We start from the raw sequence: 15,977 nt of genomic DNA, 5'->3' as shown, positions 1-15,977 counted from the left end.
AGGGCCACATCAACTAACCTATGCAGTCCCGGATCGAAGAAAAAAATCAAATTTACCCGATCAATATCTGCCCGATTTTTGGCCTGATATAGATCGGGGGAACCTGTTGGAAGTCCCCACACATGGTCAGATAAGCTGCTGAATCAGTCTAAAGGACCGATATCGGCAGCTTTAATATGCTCGTGCATGGCCACCTTTATAGCAGGGGGTCCATTCTGGAGGGCAGTGGGTGAGAATGGATATTCTGGATATACCTGGAACAAATGTACATGCTTATCATGATCTTTAATTGGGGGAACCTGCATTCTGCATCAGAAAAAATTTACTTTAATATCTAAAAACCTGTAAGTTTATTTCCAAGTACAACACGTTTTTTTTTTACTAGGCCAGTAGGACATCATTTTTGTCATCATGACATCATTTTATGGGCAAAAAAAGCTGTTTGATGCCAGTTTTTTTTTGTCTTTGGCAGAAAAAATAACATTAGAGCAATAGACTTTTTAAAGTGACTGTTAAGTAAAAAATTATTTAGGCAACAACATTTCTGTATCTCTTCCCACTGCCAGTATGTTAGTTTACTAACAACCTGCATTTAAGCCAGACTTACATTTGGATTTCTTTTTTCGTCTTCGTTCTTGTGTGTCTATTAAGCTAAATGCATGGACAGTAAATGCATGCTCTGGGGCACCATATGTGCCACTGTGTACAGACGTAAGTGCTGCCTTCATGGGCTACTTGAAAAAGGACCAATGTCCGTCTAATATGGTGCCCAGGTCAGAGCCCATATTTCGATAAAGGCTTTTAATAAAAGACTTTCCTTTCCAGTGCTGACTGTTAACAGTATATTGGATTGGCAGATGGATATGGCCTGCTCTTAATCCAAATGAGTTGGTGTTATGTTTTGGTAGCCGAGTATTTTGCCTGTGACTGTGCATTATTAGGCCACAGTGCTGGATTCACAGTCTGTACATTCCCATCAGTTCCCTGACTGAGAGTTTTAGCCTCTGCCACTGCTCTTTCAATTTGGCTAGCAACTGTAATAGCCTTTGCAAGGGTTGAATGCTGCTCTAGGAGCAGACTCTCTTTAATGCAATGTGAGTTTGTTTTTCCCACTATTCTCTTAGCATTTCATCTGTTAGATTCCCAAACTCACAGGTAACAACCAGCTCTCTCAAAGCTACATATTGTTCTGTGGATTCGCAATTACGTTGTCCAAGTTGGCAGAATTTATATCTTTCAGCAACCACATTTACTCTTGGCACGAAAAAGTTCTTTATAGCAGTAAGTGCAGTTTCATAAGTCTCATTAGCTTAATGGTAATGTATAGAATATACGCTGTCCCTCTGCTCCCAGGCAGTGAATAAGTAAAGCAGGCTTTCTAGTAGCAGAAATCTCCCCTTGGTCAGCAGCAATAATGTAATTTTCAAACATACGGATCCAAGCAGTAAAAGGTATGGTAGGCTCACCAGGGGTTGGGAGAAAAGCTGCAGGCTGCTGCAGAGGTAGAAGAGGCATCTCGTCGACAATTTATGTTTGATTTAGACAATATATTTATTGGAGTAACAGAAATTCTGTATTCTTTGCAGTGGAGCTGAAGAAGCCACCCGCGCTTATTGTGGAGTGTTGTGAAATGCTTTGCTCACTGGATGTCTCCCACGATAAAATAATGGATCTTATTATACATCTTCCTGGACTATTGGAACTCCTGTACAGGTCAGTATGAGCAGTGCTTTCAGCCATTATATTCCTCTTGCCTTGTCTTTATAATACAGACAAACTTCATATCACCTAGGGGCTTCAATAATGGATCATTATTTTGTTTTTACCCTTGCTGTTTTCTACCCTCAAGAACCAAAAGGGTTGGATTTAAAAAGAGGTGAAATAAAAGACCCCCCCAGCAGTATCTTGGGTTTACAGTTATATAAAGAAGAGACAACCGGATATAATCTATGTTCAGGCACTGTGGTCTTTTAATGTTGGCGTTTTATTCTTCATTGTATTGGTCCTATTGACTGGACTCATGTTGAATGGTGGTAGATATCTCCCCTTAAACAATTGGTATTGATCTATTTCTTTTCTAGGTCCAAGGAAAATGGCTTACTTTGGTCCTTAACTTCTAACAGATTTATCCGTAAGAGAAGCGCTGGACACAATGAACTGCTGCCATTACTCAGATTTTAGTTTAATACAGCAAGATGGATATGTCTCCATATGACCATAGTGGGGCAAACACGGAACGCATCAGTACGCAAAGACGTCTGCGCTGAGCAAAAGCGTGCGCGATGACGTGGGCGCACGTTGGAAAGATTATAAATATTTGGCATCTATGGCAGCACACACAGCCTTTGAAAAAGCAATTCGTGAAACGATGTCGCTTGTTACCTTTTACACAAACGGTTGATACCATTTTTAGATAAAACCTTAGGGGGGTTCTTTTTAAATAAATTTCCTGGATAGTGACAGTGGCGCTCCTCCTTTTAGCTCTGACTAAGGAGATTCTCTTCAACTGTTTTCACTATAAGTGCCCTGGGATTTGTGGTTTTCTAGAAAAGTAGCTCTTCAACACAGCTAGATAAGAATAATTTTGAGACCACAGTCCCAGAAGCACTGACTTCTCCCTCTTTGAGGGGTCCCTCAGTTAGTCAAATAATCAGCTAGATTACACGGTACTTCTCCACCCATCTTCAATTTCCTTTTCCTACTTTCTCATGGAATCAGAGCTATTCATTTTTGTATTATATTTGAATTAAGAGAGAAATAATTATAAGCTTTTTGGCACTTTAGCACTCAATATTGGAAGTGTAATTGATTTTCAATAATCCAATATTCACAAATGCAAAATGGACTGGCAATGAATTATAAATTATATATAGCAATTAATTGAAAATTAATTTGAATTTTAGCCTCACCTTATTTAAGCACTAAATCACTTTATAAATTAATTTTTAATAGCCTCAATTGAGGTAAACCAATTAATTTATGTAAATTAAGCACTTGCACTTTGTAGGATTATTTATTGAGTGGGAAATAAAGATAGACAGAGCCACGGGATTGAAGGGTCCAGTCAAATACTGAAAGACACAGGGGATAAACATTAATCCTGTGTGTTTTTTTTTGATTGAAAGGGGATACTTTCCTTGTTTTCTTTTGCACAAAACTATAAATCCTGACAGAAGTCAGATCCCCTCCTTCAATCAATTACATATATCTGACGACCGATCATTTCCTTTTAATTTAGGTCCCATATCTGTATTTGTAGTTGATCTTATTTTTAGTCAACCTTTGTTGCTCTAAAGTGTGTGTCAATCAGTTGTTCAAATCCTGTCCTTCAATATGTGCCACTCGTTCTTCCAATATCTTTTTATAAAACAATTCATGCTCATGTGGCTCAAAACACAAGCATGCCCCTTACCCTAAAGGGCAGAAAAAAAACCTTTTCAGCATTGTTTAAATTAATAGGACTTATGCTAAACATAGTATGTGCCTCTTGTTAGGAAATATTTATGAGTTTGGTTATTTCTTGCACTGAACAAGGCAACATCTGAATAGTTTACTGAGAAGCCCTCTGTATAAACAAACCCCTTCCCACAGCTGCAGCCTGTTTAGCTGTGAAATAAGGAGCAGTTCATTATTCAGAAGGGCTTCTTATTGGACTACTACCAGAAACTAGAAAGTGACCATGCCTTCTGTATGTTCCATTAAAATTACAGCGTGTTCCTCCTTTCTGCAATAGATATTTTCCTGCTCCATTCAGAGCTTGGCTCCCTTCATGCAGAAAGTGGAAAAAGAAGAACTTGTTATTCAGTGCACTGCCCGACTCATGATTTGCACTGCCTCAGCCGTGTCCTGCACAGATGGTTAGTGAAAGCAGCATACGTGTTTCAAAAAATATATGAGTGGTCATTCTTTAGTTCCACCTAACGTAGATTATTTTTTAATTGCACAAAGTCACAGAAACTCCATTGTTTCTTTGCTGTGCAATTGATTCTGCGCTATAACGATGAATTGATTCTCTGCTGCTGCAGGAGAATTTGGGTACCTTGCAATAATCAACTCCTGCTAGGGATCCGAATCCGATCTGTGCCAGGAAATCTTCCCTGGAGTTCTAAAAGTAATGTTATCATGGAAAAATGACCTGGAGCATATATTTCTCTTTAGCAGGTGCGTGCTTGCAGTAGCCAATAAAAGAGCCATTGCATTTCTGTTCATCTTAAATGCCACCCAAGTTTACTACAAAATCCCATTTATTGGAAACGAGTCAAGGACCATCCAAAATGTCAAGCAACCCCCAAAACAGTATAAGTTTAGAAGTGACGTCATCTTAAAGATTTAGCCCCCTGTAGTTCATTGAACTTCATTCCTTATAAGAGAAGGAAAGGCCTATTTAATTGGTGGTGCCAAAGGTTCGGCACCCCAAAGTTGTTATATATATACTGTACTTACCTTACACCCCAGGCCAGTGCTCCTATCAGGAGAAAACTGCACCAGTCCGGGGGTTCTTCCAGCGAGCACCACGGAGTGATCGTCTTCTTTCTTAAAATTTCCTGGGGCAGATGCATGTGCAGTAGAACGAAAAAGTTGACTTATTTGTTAAAGGAGAACTAAACGCCCCATGGTCATAAGTCCCCACTGGCCCCCCTCCCTGCCTCCCCCTGCACAGTCTTACCCCTGAATTCTGTACTCTCTAGATATAGTGACCACATACGCAGAGTGAGCGCAGCAGAGCTCACGGGCGCCATCTTCTTCTCTTCGGTAATCTTCGTCTTTTCTTCCTCCCCTTTGGCAATTTCCAGCTCTTTCGGCGCATGCGCAGTTGTCGTGAACTGTAAGATTGCTCCAACTGTGCGTGCACCATTACGCCGCTCACTTCATGAAGATTACCAAAGAGAAGAAAATGGAGCCCATGAGCTCTGCTGCGTTCATGAGCTCTGTGCGGTCGCTATTTGCAGAGGGGACAGAATTCAGGTGCAGAGAGGAGGAAGGGATGGGGACCAGTGGAGGGGGGCCATTGGGGACTTAAAAGGGATCCTGTCATCGGAACACGTTTTTTCAAAACGCACCAGTTAATAGTGCTACTCCAGCAGACGGCTGCACTGAAATCCATTTCTCAAAAGAGCAAATGGATTTTTTTATATTCAATTTTGAAATTGTCAATTTCCCAGCTGCCCCAAGTCATGTGACTTGTGCTCTGACAAACTTCAATCACTCTTTACTGCTGTACTGCAAGTTGGAGTGATATCACTCCCCCCCCCCCCGCAGCCAAACAAAAGAACAATGGGAAGGTAACCAGATAGCAGCTCCCTAACACAAGATAACAGCTGCCTGGTAGATCTAAGAACAACACTCAATAGTAAAAACCCATGTCCCACTGAGACTCCTTCAGTTACATTGAGAAGGAAAGACAGCAGCCTGCCAGAAAGCATTTCTCTCCTAAAGTGCAGGCACAAGTCACATGACCAGGGGCAGCTGGGAAATTGACAAAATGTCTAGCCCCATGTCAGATTTCAAAATTGAATTTAAAAAAAAAATGTTTGCTCTTTTGAGAAATGGATTTCAGTGCAGAGGTCTGCTGGAGTAGCACTATTAACTGGTGCGTTTTGAAAAAACATGTGTTCCGATGACAGGATCCCTTTAAAAGTGATACTGACACGTTCCTATAAAAAACATAGGAAAGTGTCCATATCAAAGTGGTGCTGCACACTAAATATTTAACTCTAAAAGCCCCTCAAAGCCGCCCTCAGCCCTGCGAACTTTCGCGAAGCCGACCCTCCGACACTGCTAGTGGTTTTGCTCCCACTGCTTTTTTTCGAGTGCTCCTTGCTTTGTAAGTTTTTACACTTGAGTGGCATCGGTGAAATTTAAAGCCCTGTCATCATGCACAAAGATAGTATGGGTGCTTCCGGACATAGCACTCCACTGTTAAAGATATTGCCCCTTTTTCAGTTCGCTTTCTCTCACTCCCTCACCTGCTTTGTGCCCAGCTCAGGAATGATATTGTGTGCTCCACCTGTGCTGGTCTGGGTAGCAGATACTAGACCAGTAAGATTTGGAAGCTGGGCAGCTGGAAGAACAGTGGCCCATAGAGTTGCTGAAAGTACAAACTATTGCAGCATTTGTATGCCATGCAAGAACCTACCGCCCTTTTAATCCCCTTCCAAAGAGACCTAGACCGTCTCACTTCCACCATTTTTGTGATGGGCCAGTCACTTGTTAAACTACAACCCGCAGAACCCCTGACAACCTTTAGATAACTATTGGATGATGGCCATTGTAGAACCACTACACCAGGAGGTTTGCATGTTGGATTTGCCTGCTTTAAATGATAAAAGCATGGTAAAAAATTTCCAGCGTTTGCGGGTGGCTTGCTATTTACATATTTAAGGTACCAGGCTGAGGAACAAGCTGCTACTTTATAATTAATAGACTAGTCAATAGCACATACCAGTGTGAGGAGTGTTTGTTCTTAAAAGTACACTTTGTATGGCCTAGAATTTTGAAAGGTTCCGTATGGTCTATGCACCTTTAGGGCTCATCCACAAGTTTTGCTCCTTCAATTTTTACAGTAATTTGCAGGAATCCAGCCAGCGCCTGATTGGCCTCAATGTGGAAATGATCAGGTTTCTTTCTCTTCTTCTAAAATATTTGGCATCTCCTGTGTCATATTCGGTGGACGTTGATTGGGACTTCATTGTGTGCTCCATGCTGGCTTGGCTCGAGGTGAGGCGACAAATAGTTGTGCAGAATTCCTTTAAAACTGCTGAGCTGGAATGTGACTGGGGTTTTTTGTTTGTTTCTTTCATTTGAAGTACTAGCCACAGCATCCACTCTTATCAGTTCATAGACTTTAACATTTTATTCTGTTCTGCTGTATCAAGATTAAAAGGACCGCATCAAGCTCTTGGAAGACATATGTTTCAGCTTGAGCCACTATTACCCAGGCAGTGCATTTAATAAATGAAATGAATCTGAAACCCAGTGTACCCCCAGTCCAGCGATCTATAAGGCTCTCTTCTACCATCAACAAACAGTTTCCAATGAGGATCACTGTACACCTCAAAAACAAACAGTTGTTGAGGGGGAAAATATAGACACCCATCATTTTCAAAAACGCTTAAAGGAGAACTAAACTTAAAAAATTAATATGGTTAAAAATGACATTTTATATACTGAACCTATTGCACCAGGCTAAAGTTTTAGCTTGTCAATAGCAGCAATGATCCAGGACTTCAAACTTGTCACAGGGGGTCACCATCTTAGAAAGTGTCTGTGACACTCACATGCTCAGTGGGCTCTGATTGGCTGTTGAGAAGCTAAGCTTAGGGCTCGTCACTAATTATCCAGCAGAAAATGAGGTTGGTCTGTAATATAAACTGATGCTACAGGACTGATTATTAAATTCTGATGCTAATTGCACTGGTTTCTGTGCTGCCATCTAGTAATTACCTGTATTAATTACTAATCAGCCTAATATTGTGACATTTCTATTCTATGTGTACTGTATATTGTGAGTGGCTCCCTAAGCTCTGTAAGTGATAGCAGCACAGAGCATGTGCAGTGAATCAGCAGAAAAGAAGATGGGGAGCTACTGGGGCATCTTTGGAGACACAGATCTTTACTTCTAAAGGGCTGTGGTTGCCTTGGGCTGGTGCAGAAGCACAAAACATAATGTACAACATTTCTAGCTACTTTTTTTAGTTAGGCTTTAGTTCTCCTTTAGTAAACTGATATAGTAACTATAAAAGAGTGAATGACAAAAGTATTACATCTAGGGATGCACCGAATCCAGGATTCGGGATTCAGCCTTTTTCAGCAGGATTCGTATTCGGCCAAATCCTTCAGCCTGGCTGAACCAAATCCTAATTTACATATGTAAATTAGGGGCGGGGAGGGAAATCGCGTGACTTTTTGTCACAAAACTTGGAAGTAAAAATATTTTCCCACCCCTAATTTGCATATGCAAATTAGAATTTGGTTCGGTATTCGTCCGAATCTCTCGCGAAGGATTCGGGTGTTTGGCCGAAATCCAAAATAGTGGATTCGGTGCATCCCTAATTGCATCAAACTTGCAGTGATTAGGTGTAAAATGAGAGAGACTTGGGTAAAGTTAACACCCACACTAGGAATAACGGTAATTCTGCTGGTCGATTATACTCACAAAACACAAGTGGGAAATTGCATTGATCAAATGTAAGCATTCAGTAGCCGCTTGCGATCTTCTGATGTCAAAATGTTTTCCATAAAACCGCGTTTAAAATGAAAGACAGTCCCCGTAGTAATTCTGTAAGTCGCTTAGCTTCTTTCAGGGTCCACTACGCATGTCTCCGCTTCTTAGTCTTGCACTTCCGCAGTCAAGCTCTTGGAGGAAGCCTAATGGTGAAACACATTTTGTATTTAATAAACCCTGTGTGCATACCTGTGAGTTGGAAGCTGCCTTGTCATTCCCCCCCCCTTCTTCAATAGACAGCAGGCAGCCAGTCATTCATTGAGACTAAAGCTCCCCATAGACACGACGATTCTTCTTGCCGAACGACCGATTTTAGGGAAGTCTGACCAATCCTTCGAAATTATTATTATTTTTTGGCCGACATCTGTCAGGAAATTGATCGGCCAGGTCAAAAAATCTTTGTCAATCCCAGTGCAATCTATGTATGTTTGCAGGGCCAAGCAGGAAGCTGACAAATTGGTCTTTTTAGTTGATGGTCAATTCGTACGATCGAAAATCGTGGTCTCGCGATGAGGATCGGATCTTTTAAAAATCTCAACATCTATGGCCAGCTTAAAAGTGGCCATACACTGACCAGGAGCTACAACTCTTCTTCACTTTATTTGCCGATGCACATGTTTACTTACCAACACAACACAGTGCATCTGCAGATTACATTACAAACCATCTCAATTAATGAACAGTTTTTTATCCATGGCATAAAGGTCCGGATCATCCACCCAACATACATGTACTACCTGTTCAGGGGCAAACATTGCGTTTTAATTGACAGCTAATCTTAACAGAAACCTTTGGAATTTAAAGCAGTCTTTGGGAATTTTTGTGCCGTTTCTTATAAATCAAGTACAAATTAAAAACTAAAGCAAAAACCTATACACACACCCGCACTATAGAGGGGAGTTAGCCTTATCCAAACCATTTTGCTGTTAAAGGCATACTCTCATGCCTTAGACTTCTTTTTAATTGTTTTTCATTTAGAGCAGCGGCAGCAAATGGCTTAGGGCTACATTTGCATCCCCCTCTGTTGGACTCAAGTATTCTAGCAGCTGTCTGACACATTACTTGGTGTTTTACAGAGATCTAAGGTCCTTCTCATATTCACTTACACTACGGTCAGTTATATCAAGAGCCAGTTGCCTTGCCTGTACCTGTTTGTAGTGTGGGAGGGAAACCAGAGTACCAGGAGGAAACCTGTGCAACCTAAAAATAACCATGTAGATAAACCGAAATTCCACATGGGGGCGCTGTTGTCATTCATATGATGCAGAGTCTGTAAACTTCACAGCATCCTTTCGGCTTCCATGTACAGTTATCCATACACCTGTCTGTAAATGTAAGTATTGTGTAGCTTGGTGTGTGCAAATATATATATGTGTGTGTTTGTGGGGAGAGAATAAGCACTGCACTTATCAGGACTCGGCTGAAACATTTAAACTTTAATATGTAGTTTCAGTATTTCATTTACTATACACAACTTTTACAATAGTTCAGAACTCCAATCAGTAAGTCAACACGCAGCTTTAACTGGTTTAGTGCAGATAGTATAATGAAAGCAAGCATCTTATAGGTTGCTTTCGGGTACTATATCTGATGCAGATTTTACCTGTTGCTTTTTAACCTCCACACCTTCAAAATTGTGTTTCCCCAGTCTCTTTAAAAGAGCAGTAATATCATAATCTCTTGCATTCCCCAGTATTAGAAGCTGCAACCCAAGAACAGCTAATGGCTGGCCAATTAGACATTGCTCTTCTTTCTTATAATATTCTACATGATCCAGGGTTGATTTCACTTACTGTGTTTCTACATTTATATCTCTTTTCAGAGTGCTTGTGAAAGCTCCGCTGCTTATCATATTTCTCCCGTCCCACTGTTTGCTTGTGTGAGCTGTGACTTGGCCACAAAAATCTCTCACTATTTCCAGTCTGTCAACAAAAGCAGCCATTTTTCCTGCCAACCTTATCTCTGAGTGGATAGAATTCTTCTCTGAAGGAATTCACAGCCTAATGTTGCCCATGTTGGTGAGCATAGCAGGTAATGTGTGTATATATAGATATGCATTCTCATGTGTTCTTTACACTAGTTCCTTGATATAATAATAATTATGTGCTTACGTAGAACACATGGAGCAGTCGAGTAACTGTTTGTGCTTGAGGAATGATATGTTACTAGGGAAGATGGTGCCTATAGTATCAGTTGGGATAATAGTCTCTGGGAAGGGAGTGTGACTGTGGGATAGCAGGTATAGTAGGGAGAGATGGTGTCTATAGTATCAGTGGGATAATAGTCTCTGGGAAGGGAGTGTGACTGTGGGATAGCAGGTATAGTAGGGAGAGATGGTGCCTATAGTAACAGTGGATAATAGTCTCTGGGAAGGGAGTGTGACTGTGGGATAGCAGGTATAGTAGGGATAGATGGTGCCTATAGTATCAGTTGGGATAATAGTCTCTGGGAAGGGAGTGTGACTGTGGGATAGCAGGTATAGTAGGGAGAGATGGTGTCTATAGTAACAGTGGATAATAGTCTCTGGGAAGGGAGTGTGACTGTGGGATAGCAGTATAGTAGGGAGAGATGGTGCCTATAGTAACAGTGGGATAATAGTCTCTGGGAAGGGAGTGTGACTGTGGGATAGCAGGTATAGTAGGCGAGAGATGGTGCCTATAGTAACAGTGGATAATAGTCTCTGGGAAGGGAGTGTGACTGTGGGATAGCAGGTATAGTAGGGAGAGATGGTGCCTATAGTAACAGTGGGATAATAGTCTCTGGGAAGGGAGTGTGACTGTGGGATAGCAGGTATAGTAGGGAGAGATGGTGCCTATAGTAACAGTGGATAATAGTCTCTGGGAAGGGAGTGTGACTGTGGGATAGCAGGTATAGTAGGGAGAGGTGGTGCCTATAGTAACAGTGGATAATAGTCTCTGGGAAGGGAGTGTGACTGTGGGATAGCAGGTATAGTAGGGAGAGATGGTGCCTATAGTAACAGTGGGATAATAGTCTCTGGGAAGGGAGTGTGACTGTGGGATAGCAGGTATAGTAGGGAGAGATGGTGCCTATAGTACAGTGGATAATAGTCTCTGGGAAGGGAGTGTGACTGTGGGATAGCAGGTATAGTAGGGAGAGATGGTGCCTATAGTAACAGTGGGATAATAGTCTCTGGGAAGGGAGTGTGACTGTGGGATAGCAGGTATAGTAGGGAGAGATGGTGCCTATAGTAACAGTGGATAATAGTCTCTGGGAAGGGAGTGTGACTGTGGGATAGCAGGTATAGTAGGGAGAGGTGGTGCCTATAGTAACAGTGGATAATAGTCTCTGGGAAGGGAGTGTGACTGTGGGATAGCAGGTATAGTAGGGAGAGATGGTGTCTATAGTAACAGTGGGATAATAGTCTCTGGGAAGGGAGTGTGACTGTGGATAGCAGGTATAGTAGGGAGAGATGGTGCCTATAGTAACAGTGGATAATAGTCTCTGGGAAGGGAGTGTGACTGTGGGATAGCAGGTATAGTAGGGAGAGATGGTGTCTATAGTAACAGTGGATAATAGTCTCTGGGAAGGGAGTGTGACTGTGGGATAGCAGGTATAGTAGGGAGAGATGGTGCCTATAGTAACAGTGGGATAATAGTCTCTGGGAAGGGAGTGTGACTGTGGGATAGCAGGTATAGTAGGGAGAGATGGTGCCTATAGTAACAGTGGATAATAGTCTCTGGGAAGGGAGTGTGACTGTGGGATAGCAGGTATAGTAGGGAGAGATGGTGCCTATAGTTACAGTGGATAATAGTCTCTGGGAAGGGAGTGTGACTGTGGGATAGCAGGTATAGTAGGGAGAGATGGTGCCTATAGTAACAGTGGGATAATAGTCTCTGGGAAGGGAGTGTGACTGTGGGATAGCAGGTATAGTAGGGAGAGATGGTGCCTATAGTAACAGTGGATAATAGTCTCTGGGAAGGGAGTGTGACTGTGGGATAGCAGGTATAGTAGGGAGAGATGGTGTCTATAGTAACAGTGGGATAATAGTCTCTGGGAAGGGAGTGTGACTGTGGGATAGCAGGTATAGTAGGGAGAGATGGTGCCTATAGTAACAGTGGATAATAGTCTCTGGGAAGGGAGTGTGACTGTGGGATAGCAGGTATAGTAGGGAGAGATGGTGTCTATAGTAACAGTGGATAATAGTCTCTGGGAAGGGAGTGTGACTGTGGGATAGCAGGTATAGTAGGGAGAGATGGTGCCTATAGTAACAGTGGATAATAGTCTCTGGGAAGGGAGTGTGACTGTGGGATAGCAGGTATAGTAGGGAGAGATGGTGCCTATAGTAACAGTGGATAATAGTCTCTGGGAAGGGAGTGTGACTGTGGGATAGCAGGTATAGTAGGGAGAGATGGTGCCTATAGTAACAGTGGGATAATAGTCTCTGGGAAGGGAGTGTGACTGTGGGATACGCAGGTATAGTAGGGAGAGATGGTGCCTATAGTAACAGTGGATAATAGTCTCTGGGAAGGGAGTGTGACTGTGGGATAGCAGGTATAGTAGGGAGAGATGGTGTCTATAGTAACAGTGGATAATAGTCTCTGGGAAGGGAGTGTGACTGTGGGATAGCAGGTATAGTAGGGGAGACGATGGTGCTATAGTAACAGTGGATAATAGTCTCTGGGAAGGGAGTGTGACTGTGGGATAGCAGGTATAGTAGGGAGAGATGGTGCCCCTATAGTAAACAGTGGATAATAGTCTCTGGGAAGGGAGTGTGACTGTGGGATAGCAGGTATAGTAGGGAGAGATGGTGCCTATAGTAACAGTGGGATAATAGTCTCTGGGAAGGGAGTGTGACTGTGGGATAGCAGGTATAGTAGGGAGAGATGGTGCCTATAGTAACAGTGGATAATAGTCTCTGGGAAGGGAGTGTGACTGTGGGATAGCAGGTATAGTAGGGAGAGGTGGTGCTATAGTAACAGTGGATAATAGTCTCTGGGAAGGGAGTGTTGACTGTGGGATAGCAGGTATAGTAGGAGAGATGGTGGTGGGATAATAGTCTCTGGGAAGGAAGTGTGACTGTGGAATAGCAGGTATAGTAGGGAGAGATGGTGCCTATAGTAACAGTGGATAATAGTCTCTGGGAAGGGAGTGTGACTGTCAGGTATAGTAGGGAGATGGTGCCTATAGTAACAGTGGATAATAGTCTCTGGAAGGGAGTGTGGTGGATAGCAGGTATAGTAGGGAGAGGATGTGTACAATAATAGTCTCTGGACTGTATTCTATAGTCTCTGGGAAGGGAGTGTGACTGTGGGATAGCAGGTATAGTAGGAGAGATGGTGCCTATAGTAACAGGGATAATAGTCTCTGGGAAGGGAGTGTGACTGTGGGATAGCAGGTATAGTAGGGAGAGATGGTGTCTATAGTAACAGTGGATAATAGTCTCTGGGAAGGGAGTGTGACACCAAAACTGTATTTGGTTTCCATATCATTAAATAGAGCAACAAGACTTACATAATGTAAATCTATTCTCCGTTTTAAGTTTCTGTCTGTCACACAAGAAATCTATAAACCCAGAGAGAATGACTTTGGAATTCCTGTACTGCAATCATTTTCCCTGTCGGTCTTTCCTCCCGCAGAAGAGTACAAGGCTTCGGAGACTTCCCACATGAGCTGCGCTGAAGTCGCTGGGTAAAATGATCGGTTACATTTCAAAGGAGCAGCTGCTGAACCACAAGCTCCCAGCCAAGTTTGTCGCTGGACAGAAGACCAACCTTACTGACAGGCTGCAAAGCTTGCTAAATACTCTGGCTCCTGCTTTATAGAGAGAGATCCGTGCAAATCACAGTTTATCATCTGCTGGATAAGTAATCACAGACATGTCTCTGGCATCACATGCACAAAGGACTCTTGCTTCCATTGTCTTTTATAGGAACAGCTCAGTGTAAAAATAAAAACTGGGTAAATAGATCATATGTGCAAAATAAAAAAGTTTCTAATATAGTTAGCCAAATATGTAATGTATAAAGGCTGGAGTGACTGTGTACAGAACTTTTCAGCTCTCTAATTCTGTGTTAGTCAGTGGCTATATGACCCTCAAGTCACTGATTGGTTACTGCCTGGTAACCAATCAGTGGAAGCCAAGAGAGCTGCAAAGCAGGAAGTAGTGTTCTGGCTATTATGTTAGACATCCAGTCACTCCAGCCTTTATACATTACATTATTGCCTGACTTACTATATTAGAAACATTTTTTTTTTATTTTACAAAGCCTATCCATTTAGCAAGTTTTTGTTTTTATACTGAACAATTCCTTTAAGCCTATGCCACACTGTTAAAAGTGGCATTAAAGGGATCCTAAACAACAGTCTTGCCCGCAGGCACCGTTATGACTTGCTTCCCCCATTACAAAGGCTTATTCATATTAAGTACATATTCCCCTCATTTAGGGTTGCCACCTGGCTGGTATTTTACAGGCCTGCCTGGTTAAAAAGGATGCTTGATGCCAATGTTATTAATAGGAAAAAACGTCAATAATATAGGAAGGCCGGTATTTTTTCCCCGAAAAGGTGGCAACCTTAAAGAACAAGTAAACCCCTTATTTAAAAAAAAAAACCCTACCCAACCCCCAACACTACATAGACCGCCCAGCCTAGCTGCTACCCCCAGGCCCGGATTTGTGGTGAGGCCTCAAATGCACGGGCCTAGGGCGGCAAAGTTTGAGGGCGGCATGCCACCCAGCCGCATCTACAGTGTGATTGGGAGCCGCTGGTGCTCGTGCGCCCGCTTGGGAAGGATGTGAGCTCGACAGGCACTAGAACCTGACTGGCACATGCGCTCGCAGGGGGGTGGGCGCGCATGGGTTGGATGGCGCTAGGACCCAGGCAGCCTAGGGGAGGCAAAAGAGGAGATCCGGCCCTTGCTACCCCGGGCAAATGCCCCTAACTTTTTACTTACCCCTCGGTGCAGATTCACGGCATCGGAGTTCACGGCAGCCATCTTCTTCTTCTACGGTCTTCATCAGGTCGTGACTTTGGGGCACATGCGCAGTTGACAAAATCCAAAAGACCACTCCAACTGCGCATGCACCGATACGGAACCTGATGAAGACCGAAGAGGAGAAGATGGCTGCTGTGAATCTGCACTGAGGGGTAAGTAAAACGTTAGGGGCATTTGCCTGGGGTAGCAGCTAGGCTGGGGGGGAGGGGGGTCTATGTAGGGCAGGGTTTTTTTTTTAATAAGGGGTTTACTTCTCCTTTAACCTCAATATATCCTGATGCAGCAAAGTGCAACGCTAGGGGCAGGACACCTCTGAGTGGGTTGCACTGAAAACCAATAATCCGGTTAATTGCTTCTGTTGTTGTTCTCCATCTTTCCAGGAAAAGGTGTTACCGAATAATATAAATCTGATATACGTGCTCTGCTGACAGGACAAATGCATTGTTGACAGCTATGCCCGCGGTGCCAGCAACTGGAGTAAAACTGTCAACAAGGCTGGCATGGAGATTTCTCAGTATTCTGATCAGCAGATAATTCTAATAATAATTATTGTTATGAATCCATTTTGTAGTATGAGTTCTCTAGTATGTGTGAGGCTTTCAGCAAGTGTATGAATTGCACACAGGTACATGTTGTAAAGTGGCAGTTGTCGGTAGCTCAAACAATGGCCAAACTATAATTCCCAGCATCCTAAATAGTTTGGATTTTTGAGTATCTTCTTATAAACAAAGAACATGGTAAGGTATTTTCCTCAATGGCCCAGTGTAAGCCTATGATTGGTGGATTGATACTCTCATC

The 15,977-nt window shown here is 42.7% G+C and overlaps 1 pseudogene; it reads left to right on the top strand.

The window, feature by feature from the left end:
* The window catches only part of LOC108709221, a 25,408-nt pseudogene extending 11,065 nt beyond the window's left edge, over positions 1 to 14,343 (top strand).
* Positions 14,344 to 15,977: the final 1,634 nt, after the last annotated feature.

The sequence above is a fragment of the Xenopus laevis genome, chromosome 2S (genome assembly GCF_017654675.1).
Source record: "Xenopus laevis strain J_2021 chromosome 2S, Xenopus_laevis_v10.1, whole genome shotgun sequence".
Classification (NCBI taxonomy): Eukaryota; Metazoa; Chordata; class Amphibia; order Anura; family Pipidae; genus Xenopus; species Xenopus laevis.
This window is presented reverse-complemented; position numbering and strand designations above follow the sequence as displayed.